Here is a 12706-nt window from a genome sequence, read left to right as displayed (position 1 = left end):
GGTACTTTAGGTACTAGAACTTTTGGTACAGATACTCGCCTGGAAGTCAGTGGAAAAGGGAGAATACTGAAAGTATTGCAGCTGCATGGTATGATGGAAAAGCATCCACTGTTCACCTGTAAACATACTGGCAGACACATTAGTAAACTGGTACTTCAGAATTTAATTCCACTTTTCCACTGCCAACAGGAACCGAGCCGTACTGGACAGGTACCGCGAACTGACGGTTTTCCATTGCAGAGTATGTGAGCCGAACCGGAGCCGTAACGGGGCTGACACAGATCTGCTTGCTAGCATGGCTGAAAGCTTGATGATTGCATCACCACCATCTGACTAGTTGAAAGTACGGAGATACAGTGTATTCAGGGAAACTCGGAACTTGACAACTGCCAACTTCCTACTTAACAAAGGTACTATAGAATAGCTGAATGGAATGGATTTGTAATGTAAATTTACACAAGCTAGTGTTTCATGCTAACGTAACACAGACGTACTACATGGCCGTGTACAGGTCGGTTCCTGTATGCCAGTGGAAAAGCACCATAAGTCTCTGAAAGCCAGTAAGGCATGTAAGTGGAAGTCTGTGGCCTTTTCAGATGCAGCAAGTGTGTCTGACAGCACCATCAACGGCAATGTAGAGTCAATGACCCATCATTCAGCAGAAGAAGCGAGTAACGGAGACAGTGAGCGGCGGCACTGTGTACTGAGTGCTTTTCTGGCTCATTGCTAGATGATACTCTTACTTGGGAACTTCCCGAGCTTCTAGCTGAGCGAACACATTCCATCCTTTGACAGTAACATGTAGAAACAGCGGAACGAACGTCACAAGTGAATACAAGCATCACTGGCCAAAACCCAGCCGAATGCGATGCGTTCTGCTTTTTCTGGCTACAGTAGGACCGAAAGCGAGATCCTGAAAATTCTGATCAAAACAGCAGCAAAAATCAAGGGGCAGGAGCAATTAAGGAAACATGTTCCACCCAAAGATATGAGGTATGAGACCTTATATGAGTTTCTGAGACAGGAAAGACTAGGACTTGAAACAATGTCCTATATCCCGAAATCTCAGTGTATTGCTCCTCTTGGCAGAACACTAGGTGCTGACATCCACTGCACTCTGCACACCAAACATCCATCAAACAGCAAAACAAATAATAACTGAATAGCTTTATAAAGGAATCACACACCCCATTGCAGGGGCCTTGCCTGTGACACCGTAGGTCCCACTCATGGTCTCACCACGAAATGGACTGGCATTGTCCAGAACTGCGGGACCTGCAGATGTCTGCTGCAGCCTACATGCTGTTCAGCTTTAGCATCCCAGTTCTACACGTGCTAAACAGCACCCAGGACCCAAGTAGCTTTTTCTGAATGGAAAAAAATAACTTACAGGTCCACTTATGTATGTTTGGGTTAGTCATGTATTTCCCACGTGTTTAATAAAGTCTATAGCGACAAACAGTAAGGTTATGTACACAAAAGGCCGAAATGGCTTCTCCAGAAATGAGCAAGAGCTCAGAGTTTACGGACATTTGCACCTCTTAAGTGTCCATCTTCCACAAGCCAGCTTCCTTCTGTGGTCCTCTGAAGGTCCAGCTTCTCTGTGGAGGTCAAGTGTGAGTGGCGTTAAAGGGACAGCATGCATTTTAGACGAGGCATGGGGTAACAACGAGGGTGGACGGCCATTTTAGTTTAAATGGTTAATACTTAATGCAGGGGTGTCCAATCTTATCCGTAAAGGGCCGGTGCGTATGCAGGTTTTTGGGATAACCTTTAGGTCGGCTATTCAAACCCAGGTGTGAGGACTCTTCAGCCAATCAGTCCTCTAATTAGTAATATAATTAGAGAGTTGCAGCGAAAACCTGCAGACACAGCGGCCCTTTCTGGGTGAGATTGGCCACCCTGACTTAATGTGTTCTAGTGATATACAAAGAACCTAAAATAAGACATAAGGAAATGCTGTTTTTATATAACAGAGGCGGACTCTATACTGAAGCTGTCAGTCACACAGAATCTGTAGCATGCTAATGAGGGGGAGTTTGGAGAAGTTCAGCTGTCATGTAATTTTCTCAGAGTATGTTGGGGGGGGGGGGGGGGGGGGGAGCTCTCCAGCAGAATATCAAGCTTGAACAGGCTGCCATCTCCCATGTCCCGTTTCAAAGCACCAGGACGAAAACAATCACGTTTTCTCAGGGTCAGGCTTGGTTCCTCAAGGGCTTCTTCAGTTATTAAGAGCATGTTTGCCAAGGAATGCTGTGCACATCTAGACATCTTATGCAACTTTTTAATTTACTCTTAAAATACGCCAAACTCAACTGGCCCCTTTCTCTGTTCTCCATACCAGAAGCGTTTTAGAGTATCTTCCTGCAATAATAGTTTTTTCTAGTTATCAGTTTCTAACATAAGCAGAAGTGGGAATTTTGGGACCAGAAAGTAAAAATCCAGACCAAGATTTTGTTTCGACCATACAGTTGAGTATAAAAACTATAAATTGCGGCTACGCAACTGGTTGGTCTGGATTTTTCCTTTCTGAACTTGAACTGCCCTCCTTTGAAAATAAGGATGTGTCTCACTTTGTCCTCAGGGAATCGCTAGGATCTTATCGCCTGAACATCTAACACCTCTGTCCTTTTCAACCACACACTTCATTTATTGGCAAAATATAATTTATATATATAAATTTAAATATATAGAGAGAATTTAAAACCAGTTTTAGGTTCTTATAAATAAACTATTCAATCAGTATGTTATGCAGTGGAGGAACATCTGCATACAAGGCCCTGGGGCAAAACACTGATTGCCCCCTCCCCGCCCATGCACACACACACACACACACACACACACACACACACACACACGTGCACACGTATATGTGGCGGCGCTGAACACAAAAAACTTTAAAGTTTTAGTGGCTAAATTGCGTTTTCTACGTCTTTTCAGACAGGAGGAGATTTGTTTGGCTATGTCTAACAGCTTAAAACAACGTTGTTACCAGTTTGGAGACCGTCAGAGTTTTACCAAAAATTCCACCTCCAGCTGCCTGCCCATTTCTGTTGCCAAAATGACAGTGTATTGTCTAAGTGAACAGGGTATAGATTAATTAGTGTGCACGCGCCGTCTCTCATTCTCATAATGCGTCCATGCATCCGGGTATAACCCATTCATATGTCAGGTAGCCAACTTTTTATACAATTTAGACAGCACAGAATCATTAATGTGACGCCCGGCCCGTCCGCTCCTCGTGTGTGCCACGCCCCCCTAATTACCCACGTGTGATTTCCTGATCGTGCCCAGTCGTGTCTTGTTCCATGTATTTCAGTTCCTGATTTGTACAAACCCGTTGTCTGTCATTGGATGTGTTGCGTAAGACCCGTCAGTGTTGGTGAGACCTGTCGTTGTACCTTGTTTCCTGTCCCGATCCCTGCATTAAAACCCAGTTCGTTCCTCATCTTGCCTGCAACTTGCTTTCTCTGCTCTTTGAGCCATACCCACCACGCCTGCTCCGCTCACCCGTCCGTCCAGGCGTGACAATTAACCTACTTTAATGCATTTATTTATACAACCACATATTTCCCACATTTTGACATCAGTGAGGCAGTGAAGATACAGTCTCTTTATTTCTTGACTTCAACCCTCCCCATTAATCCGGGCTTGGGACCGGCGCCTCGTTGAGCTGGCTTGCTCCCTTAAGTGGCTGAGATAGGCTAAACGATATACATATTTACCAAGACTACAATAAAACATCCCGAAATATGTAGTCTAACAAAAAGCCGTTTTTAAGAACGTAGCCTACATGGCGAAATTGCAAACAAACAGAAGGTCTGCGCAATATAATAAATGTACTGCAGTTTTTATTTTTTTGTTACAAATTCCTCAAACGGAAACCATTAAATACAAAAGGAACAGCTTAGTTTGACTGCAAAACATTACAGTGTATTATATTTTAAGTTTGTCGTAGGGATTTACAGATTTTTTTAATTAAAAATTACACCCACCATAATAAGAATGTATACCAAAAATGACATATATATATAAAATTGCAGGTTAGACTTAAAACACAAGTAATATATATTAGCTTTTAATGTTTAGCGGAAAATATATCATTGTAGCTTTGTGTGTATTTAGTATCTGGGAGAGGCCTCTTATGGTTGGGGGGAGGGGCGGTGGCCCGCTCCTGTCTTTATACTAACAGAACACGAAACCGATGCCAGCAATTAAACAGCAAAATAAGTTGTCAATTATTAATCTATTTAAGCTTATTACCCAAACGCTCTGTCTCCAAATGATTTTATATCATCTAACCCTGTCACAAGGTATCAGTAATCCGTTTATCTGTTTATTTCTGTCACCTGTGTTGTTAAAGGTACCTGTTTGAAGTCTAGGGCTACAGTGTTATGAACGATTTTACTTATTTTTTATTTATTGGTTATGCGTTCTAAATGGAAATCTATTTCATCGTGACCCAAACTGAAGGGAAACCAGCCAGTCTTTACTGTGATTGATTTAAATCACAATTGATCAACTAGAAAACGGTTATCAAGCAATCAAGACGAAGATTCACACGTTGTAAGTGTATGTCTCTGCTCTTGCGATGGACTGGCATCCCATCCAGGGTGTTCCCCTGCCCTGTGCTCCTGTGACATGCTCCACACTCCCATAATGCTCTGCTGCACAGTCCGCTATGAAAACAGCAAGGAAAAAAACATTTATGGCACATTTGTATCCAACATAAAACACTGGCATTTCTAACACTTTTAGAAAAGTCAGCGAGTGGTAAAACCATCTTTCTAGAGACAGTACCTCCCCGTGGACTTGCTGTCACAGGTAGAATGCTTGGTATTCCGCCAAATCCTGCAGAGGCACAAGATGTTGAAGCATTTTGCAATCTTTCCGAAAACATTCCCTCTGTCTTGGTTGCTCTTTTTCTTTCTCAGACTAGAACAGAGTAAAATATGCGTGTCCACATGTCTCTGTAAAGCACTGGCAGACCAGTAACTGTTTAGGTCTGACAAGATTTAATCGCATGCAAACCTTTGTTGTCTTTGTAGTCTTTCCAAAAATATTTATGTATATTTTTTTTGATGTAACAGATGATTGATTTTAGTCAGTCATCTATGAACTGTTGTATGAAATGAGAGAATAATGTGATCATAGACAGGTTAGACCAGGAGCCCAGAGGGGCAGGGACGGATTACGGACCAGGCCAGCGGGGCCGCTGCCCAGGGGCCCTTGGGGTGCAGGGGGCCCGTGGGGCCCCTAGCCCAAAACAATTTGCAACGCTTATCAACAATGTATTTTCGTTTATCTATTTTAGAGGGCCTACATTCTTTGATCCTCTGCCTACAAGGGCCCCTGACCCTATAGGGAGGGCGTTTGGCTGCCAAGGGCCCTTGAATTGTGGTGGTTGTGGTGGTGGTGCTGGTGGTGGGGGGGGGGCCCTCGCGAACGTTTTGCCCAGGGGCCCACACAACCCATAATCCGTCCCTGCAGAGGGGTCAGCCTAGCTGAAAAGCGAACCAATTTCCTTTAGTGTAATCTTGCGGGGGTCATATGACAGTTCATCAAAATGGATGTCTGCCGGGTCCGGGTGGTGGGTGTGGCTGTGAGGGGTGTGGTAATGAATTAAAATTATTGAGCTAGGTCAGCTGATATCCGAACCAAATGAAACTCGTTGGAACTTGTTCTGTATCAACCCAGGTATCATAAATGAACATTGCCAGACAGTTTCTGTGGTGGGTTACCTCTGCCAGACACGCCCAAAAAGACCACACCCAAAATTGAGCTAAATCAGGTTACATCCGAACTGAATGAAACTAGTTGGAATTGGTTCAGTATCAGCCTAGGTATCATGAATGAGCATTGCCAGACAGTTTCTATGGTGGGTTACCTCTGACACACCAAAATTTGAGCTAGATCAGCTGATATAGATATCCGAACTGAATGAAACTAGTTGGAATTGGTTCAGTATCAAACCAAGTATCATGAATGAGCTAGATCAGCTGATATAGATATCCAAACTGAATGAAACTAGTTGGAATTGGTTCAGTATCAAACCAGGTATCATGAATGAGCTAGATCAGCTGATATAGATATCCGAACTGAATGAAACTAGTTGGAATTGGTTCAGTATCAAACCAGGTATCATGAATGAGCTAGATCAGCTGATATAGACATCCGAACTGAATGAAACTAGTTGGAATTGGTTCAGTATCAGCCCAGGTATCATGAATGAGCATTGCCAGACAGTTTCTGTGGTGGGTTACCGTTACCCCTGCCAGACACACCAAAATTTGAGCTAGATCAGCTGATATAGATATCCGAACTGAATGAAACTGAATGTTCAGTCAAAATACGAACGACTTCCCCTGGAACAAGCCGGCACGATTTATGAACAGACAGCATCGAGCATGAATTATTTAACATTTCAACTTTTGAAAGTTTATCAAAAAAAATGCAGATTTCCATATCTACTATATTGTTAGAAAATCACATAGTTAATGTTATAATAATTGAATCACTTCATTAATAAAAAAAGATAATTTCTGATCCCCGGGCATGGTTTAAGCGAAGAACATACAGTCAGCTCTTCCATATATCCTGATACACAGATGCTAGATCCACTTCTGCACCTGGGTCAATTGCTGTTACACAACAATGAATTTTCACTTCAGACATCATCATGAATTTTATTGTAATAGTACATAATAATACATTTCTGTAGTATTATATAAAAATACTACATACAATCTAGAAATTACATTTGCTGTCAGTGAATATCGCTTGATGAATAATTCAGCTTTGTTGTTACATCTAACAACTGAGAGATGCAGCTTACTGTAAATGTAATGCTTACTTGTATTTTAACAAAACACAGAAGTAATGAAACTTTATTTGACAAATAAAATTTCCACACATTGTTTTCAATAATAAGGGGTGGCGCTTATCCTCGTCCCGTCTATTAATCTAATTACCCTGTATGAAACAGTTATGGTTAAATATGTTAATAAAATAATGTGACAACTATATACAGATAGAACAGAAATAATAAAAAATAGCCCTGCTCATAACAATGCTTTGGTGACAAACAAAAAATAATAATCAATATTAGCACGATCAAAGTGGGGCAGTCCACTTTCATATCGGGTTTAGTGCTTATACCAGTATGAGATCACCTGTATACATCATTCCAGTTAGTTTCCACTTTGTATTAACACTGTTTACCGCAAATGTGCTATCGATATCTTATATGCTAACCGTGTTCCAATGGTGTGGAAAGGGAGCAGAAGAAGGGATCGCACTTTCTTGCAAATGCACAATTCTATGGGAGGTATTTTCTGCAAGAAAATAAAATGAGAATGATAAAAAGAAAAATCTGTCTGGGCGTAAAAAATTAGCAAAAATTAAAATTACTATAAAATAGCACCAATTGCATTTTAATTTTCCACTCATGAATGAGTCAGGCGTGAAAATTAAAAAAAAAATTAAATATAAAAAACCCTGTCTTTTCATTTTCCAATTTGACTTTTCATTTCCTACTTTGCCTTTTTCATTTTCAAGTTCACTACATGCAAATATATGTAGATCGGAGCGGGGAGGTGGGCGGAGCTACGGATCACTGCTGTGCTTTCTCAGTGCGCTTGCGGATTCCGTTATCTTCGTGTTTCTTAGCCATGGTCAACCTTGTAGCCCAAACTAATGGCAAAGTCACGTGCGGCTTAAGTTAGCTACTTATCGGTACCATCTGATTCGTTTAGCTTAGGTGATACTGGCTACCTGCAACCAACAAGCCACTAGCAGGCAGGAGAGATTATACAGGAAAAATCAGTCACACAGCTAGCATTGTGGTGAAAATAAACAATAGAAAATAGCATTAATTTACATTAGACCATCATATAAAAACTAGCCTATTGTTGTAATGCGTTAATCCGATTGCCTGCCCCTCCTGCTCCTGTTGACTTCTTTCCCTTCCAGACTCATCCGTGACTTAAACTGAAACTGACTTATACTGAATCCTTGGGGATTCCAGTTTGGATTCCCCAAGCAGGGACTGGGGAGGGGGGACCCAACCCTGCCCCCAGCTGGCAAATTTCACCACGTGCCCCTTTTAATAACAGAGAATCATGCAATTTACCAAGAACTCGCCCTTCTCTGGGTCAGAAAAGTTTGCCAAGCCCCTTCTAGCCCACCCCCAGCTATTGTCCCCCACCACCCCACGCCACTGAAGACAGTACAAAAGAGTCTAGAAGCCAGGCCTCAATCCTAGGGGGGATTTCAGTCCAGTGTGATGTTTGCACTCCTCCACACCCATTCAGCTAAGCGCGTGTCAATGAACTGTGAAAAGAAACTGGATAACCCGCAGAAAACCCACATAAAACAGCAAGAACATGTCATGTACAGACTCACCGAAGCAAGGATGGAAAGCAAAGACCACACCCAGGATTAGCTGACCACTATTTTAGCTAATCCTCAAGTCGATGTTTACTTGGCTAGAGGGGTGAAGGTCTCAGGTAAGTTTGCCGTCTGCCATCCTGTCCAGAATAACGCAATAAAAGTTCATGAGTCCTCCCCGCAGGGAGGCGGTGAGGCCTGTCGCAGCTTGTTGCAATGAGGACTATCCCAGAAGGCAACACAAAGAGTGCAAACTTAAAACAGCCCTGCGAGATGTTATTCCAGCCAGAGTGGAAACCGATACATTGCTGCACGATCCACTTAGCGTCGTGGAGGAGACGGGCCAAGTGACTGAAGTAGGATGGTTTCCTGTAAATCTTACTGGGAAAGGGTTGTTAACTGGTGCTTTCCTACGGAATGCAAAGACCTGGACGCAAGCTGAACAAAGCAGACTACTGTTTAAAGAATGCTAACTCTTACAGCATAGGGTCTGAGTGACAGAGATGTGCTGTTACTTTGCAGATCGAGCAGCGATGTGGAAGCACAGGACTCTGATCCCACCTCCGTGCCTCGTGCTGCTGTGCGCCATCGGACTGGCTCAGGGTAAGACCTGCACACAGAATGCACCTTCCACATGCTGTTTATGGTGCTCGGTCATATTTTTAAACACACAATGTGGAAATAGCCATGAACATTGCCACTTGTTGGTTTGTTTTTTTACTGGTACCAGGTAGAAACATAGGGAAAAATGTTTTCCTTAAATTTGAAACTGTGTGTGTACTGGCATTGTAAGCCTAAATAACTACCAGTTAATGAGTATAAGAAATTCATTTGAATATTCAATGCAACAAATGTACCAGTATACAGGTGGAAAAACAGAATTGGTCTGTATAAAAGTGTAATTAAAAAAACAAATTCCAGAGATTGCCTTAAATAGCATGAGCTATTTATTATTATTATTGTTGTTGTTGTTGTTATAAATAATGAATAATTTTCTCTCTCTCACTTTCCTGCAGAGTTAATGGAGCTGCACGTCTCTTCACATTTGGATAACCAGGGCAACTGGAGTTTGCACTGTAACATCTCTTCAGCTGAGTCACTCATCATCGAGCACTGGGTCTGGCTGGATCCAGCAGACACAGAACTGTGCAGAGTCAATGACTCGCAGCCTGTTTCCGGTCCATGTGAATATGTGCCACAGAAGCAGCTGACGCTCAGCTTGGATACTGTCAAGCCGCGAAACGCAGGCAACTACACCTGCAGAATTTTGTCTAGCAGAGGTATGAAATTAGCCATGGTGGGAGTCAAGATCGTCCCGACGTCCAACCAAGAACCACTAAGAAGAGGCACCACCAGCTCTGTGTGTGGCCCTCGGCTGCCGTGGGTCGGACTGCTGGTCATCCTGCTGATGATGTGAGATGACAGGTGTGTGATTGGGAGAGCAATTCAGCCTGTTAAAGTACCTCACCTGCAAGTAAGGTTGAGTGCGATGTGTACTAACCAACAGGAGTAAACGGCATGTGACTCATTTACTTTGACCAGAGATGTTTCTAGCTATTATAAAAAAAATCAGGGGCTAAGTCAAGTTTACCTAAGGTTTGACTTCCTTGTTTTTTAAGGAGGACTGTTTTTAAGGAGGACTGGCTTCGGGGCTAAAATACTCTGTTCTGGAACCTAATGATGCTCGTGGTTTTGACTCATGCGTACTGTCACTGTCTTTAATTGTTATGCCATTTGATTGAATACACCTCAAACCTGTATGAATCACACTAGCTCTGCCACTCACACTTTAAAGACAACAATCTTAGGTTAAACCTTAGTTGACAACAAGCATAAACTCATTTCAACTGCTGACTCAGTAGTTACCTGCTGAGAACTATCGGCAAGTCATTTACAATACATACAACATATTTTAAACGCTTTGTGTGATTTTAGGTGGCTAGTTACCGCTTCCTACTTAGATGGGTGTCTTGAGGGAAGCTTACAGGTATTTCGAACAAGAACTTTGCCAGCGGCGACTTCTACTGCCCCCTGGTGGCAAACCAGTTAAACTGCAGCTTTTGTTTTTATTTACGTTAACAGGAGAAGCCAGCCAAGTGAGGGGTAAAACCACAGCTGATCTCTCACAGAAACAGACAATGGGCAATTGTTTGTGGTACTTAATCGGAAGTCAGCTTCTTCCTTCAATGCATATGTATAGCACACAGCTGCACTGGAATGCGGCCTACCTATAGCATTGCTCATTTTTTTATAGTTTGAACCTAGTTCAAAAATTTCCCTCTGGGATCAATAAATACCATCTAATGTAGATGTCTCCCCACAATTTTCCTGTGGCCGTTAACAAGGTATTTTCAGCAAGAGTGATGTTGGCAGGATGTTTTAATGCGTATTGCTTTCAACACTGTAATATGTGTAAATGCCAGGAACGCGACTGTTTCTGAGATGCTGGGACCACTGGGGAAAACAGCACTGTCACCTATCAGAGTAATTTACAACTAAATGCTGAATTTGTTCTAATAAAGTTTTCTTTTCTGTTTTTTAAATCGGTGCCATAACTGTGACATAACTGACTATGTTACACATGCCCAGTAGTGACTACCTTTGTTTGAGCTTCTGCGCATTTGTGCCAAAAACACTCTTTAAGATAATGAAAGATGTGTTTTGGGGGTCAGGTTCTGTCCTCATAGAGAAATAAAGATATTGCAGCCTAAAATGTCTTTAAGTGTGATATATATCCTGAGCACTTGCATGTCCCACAAAATCTCTGTATATTGATAGTGTATGACTTGTAATAAAAGTGAGTGAGTGTGTGTGTGTGTGGGGGGGGTTTGCATAGATCACATTTGGGGACCAAAATGTGTGTGTGTGTGTGTGTGTGTGTGTGTGTATGTGTCTGTGTATGTGTGTGTGTGTCTGTGTGTGTGTGTATGTATGTGTGTGTGTGTATGTGTCTGTCTGTGTATGTGTATGTGTGTGTGTGTGTGTGTCTGTGTGTGTGTGTGTGTGTATGTGTGTGTGTGTCTGTGTATGTGTCTGTGTATGTGTGTGTGTGTCTGTGTGTGTGTGTATGTATGTGTGTGTGTGTCTGTGTGTATGTATGTGTGTGTGTGTGTATGTGTCTGCCTGTGTATGTGTATGTGTGTGTGTGTGTGTGTGTGTGTGTGTGTATGTGTGTGTGTGTCTGTGTGTCTGTGTATGTGTCTGTGTATGTGTGTGTGTGTCTGTGTGTGTGTGTATGTATGTGTGTGTGTGTCTGTGTGTGTGTGTATGTATGTGTGTGTGTGTATGTGTCTGCCTGTGTATGTGTATGTGTGTGTGTGTCTGTGTGTGTGTATGTGTGTGTGTGTCTGTGTGTCTGTGTATGTGTCTGTGTATGTGTGTCTGTGTGTGTGTGTATGTATGTGTGTGTGTGTGTATGTGTCTGTCTGTGTATGTGTATGTGTGTGTGTGTGTGTGTGTGTATGTGTATGTGTGTGTGTGTATGTGTATGTGTGTGTGTGTATGTGTGTGTGTGAGCTCTCTTCCCCTTTTCCATGCACAAAGACAAAGTGTATTGTTTTGCCAGACTCAGAACAGGAAGTCACCCAGGATCAGTTGTCACTTACTTCCTCTTTGTACCCCGTTTAAAGTCACTGCCAGTCTCCGGCACATTCTCACGACAAGAGCATAAAAAGCAGAGAGGGGCCCGACGCGGCTCCACAGGTGAGTACTCTTCTCTCCACTATTTGTACATGAGGTTGGCTTTGACATGGCACAGCTAAAGGAAAAGACACGCAGGCTTCAGTTTGATCTGGAATACAACCAGAGAAGCGGGATTATAAGACAAAATGTGAAAGGGGGGTTGTAATTAAGCCATGTAGGTTCAAACCCCCTTGAGCTTTCTGAGCAAACTGCCCAACTGTATGAAATGAGCAGTAGGGCGATAAGCAGTGTACATTGCTTAGTTAAAATCATATTAGAAATGATGGGAGCACAGCATGTCATCAGTTAGTTTCCTGTTGAACCCTAGCTTCTCCGTTCCAGCTGGTGTGAGTCATCTCTTGGAGGTGTATCCGGCATGTTGGCCCCGTGTGGCCCTGCCCGTCTGTGTCCCTGGACTTGGTCGAAGCTCCTCAGTGTCTGTGGAAGAGAAACCTGAGGAGTCTGGAACAAGTACAGGGTCTTGGACTCTTGCCTCGCTGGGCGCGGATTACCACATGCGCGGTCGTTGCCAAGAGGCGGAATCGCCGGGCAGCCACCTGCTGAAGGAGTGTACCATGAGGCATGACCAACAGGTGACGTAATAGGGATGAGGCTCTCGCTGTGATAGGCTAATAAA

At 42.9% G+C, this 12706-nt stretch overlaps 1 long non-coding RNA gene across 1 annotated transcript; it reads left to right on the top strand.

Moving 5' to 3' along the window:
- Positions 1 to 8492: 8492 nt before the first annotated feature.
- LOC125717716 (uncharacterized) lies at positions 8493 to 11101 on the top strand. Its single transcript, XR_007384592.1, has 4 exons — positions 8493 to 8507; positions 8573 to 8744; positions 8911 to 8991; positions 9405 to 11101. It is a non-coding gene; the product is annotated as an uncharacterized LOC125717716 (long non-coding RNA).
- The last annotated feature ends 1605 nt before the right edge of the window (positions 11102 to 12706 follow it).

This window comes from Brienomyrus brachyistius, chromosome 22, assembly GCF_023856365.1.
Source record: "Brienomyrus brachyistius isolate T26 chromosome 22, BBRACH_0.4, whole genome shotgun sequence".
NCBI classification, from domain to species: Eukaryota; Metazoa; Chordata; class Actinopteri; order Osteoglossiformes; family Mormyridae; genus Brienomyrus; species Brienomyrus brachyistius.
This window is presented reverse-complemented; position numbering and strand designations above follow the sequence as displayed.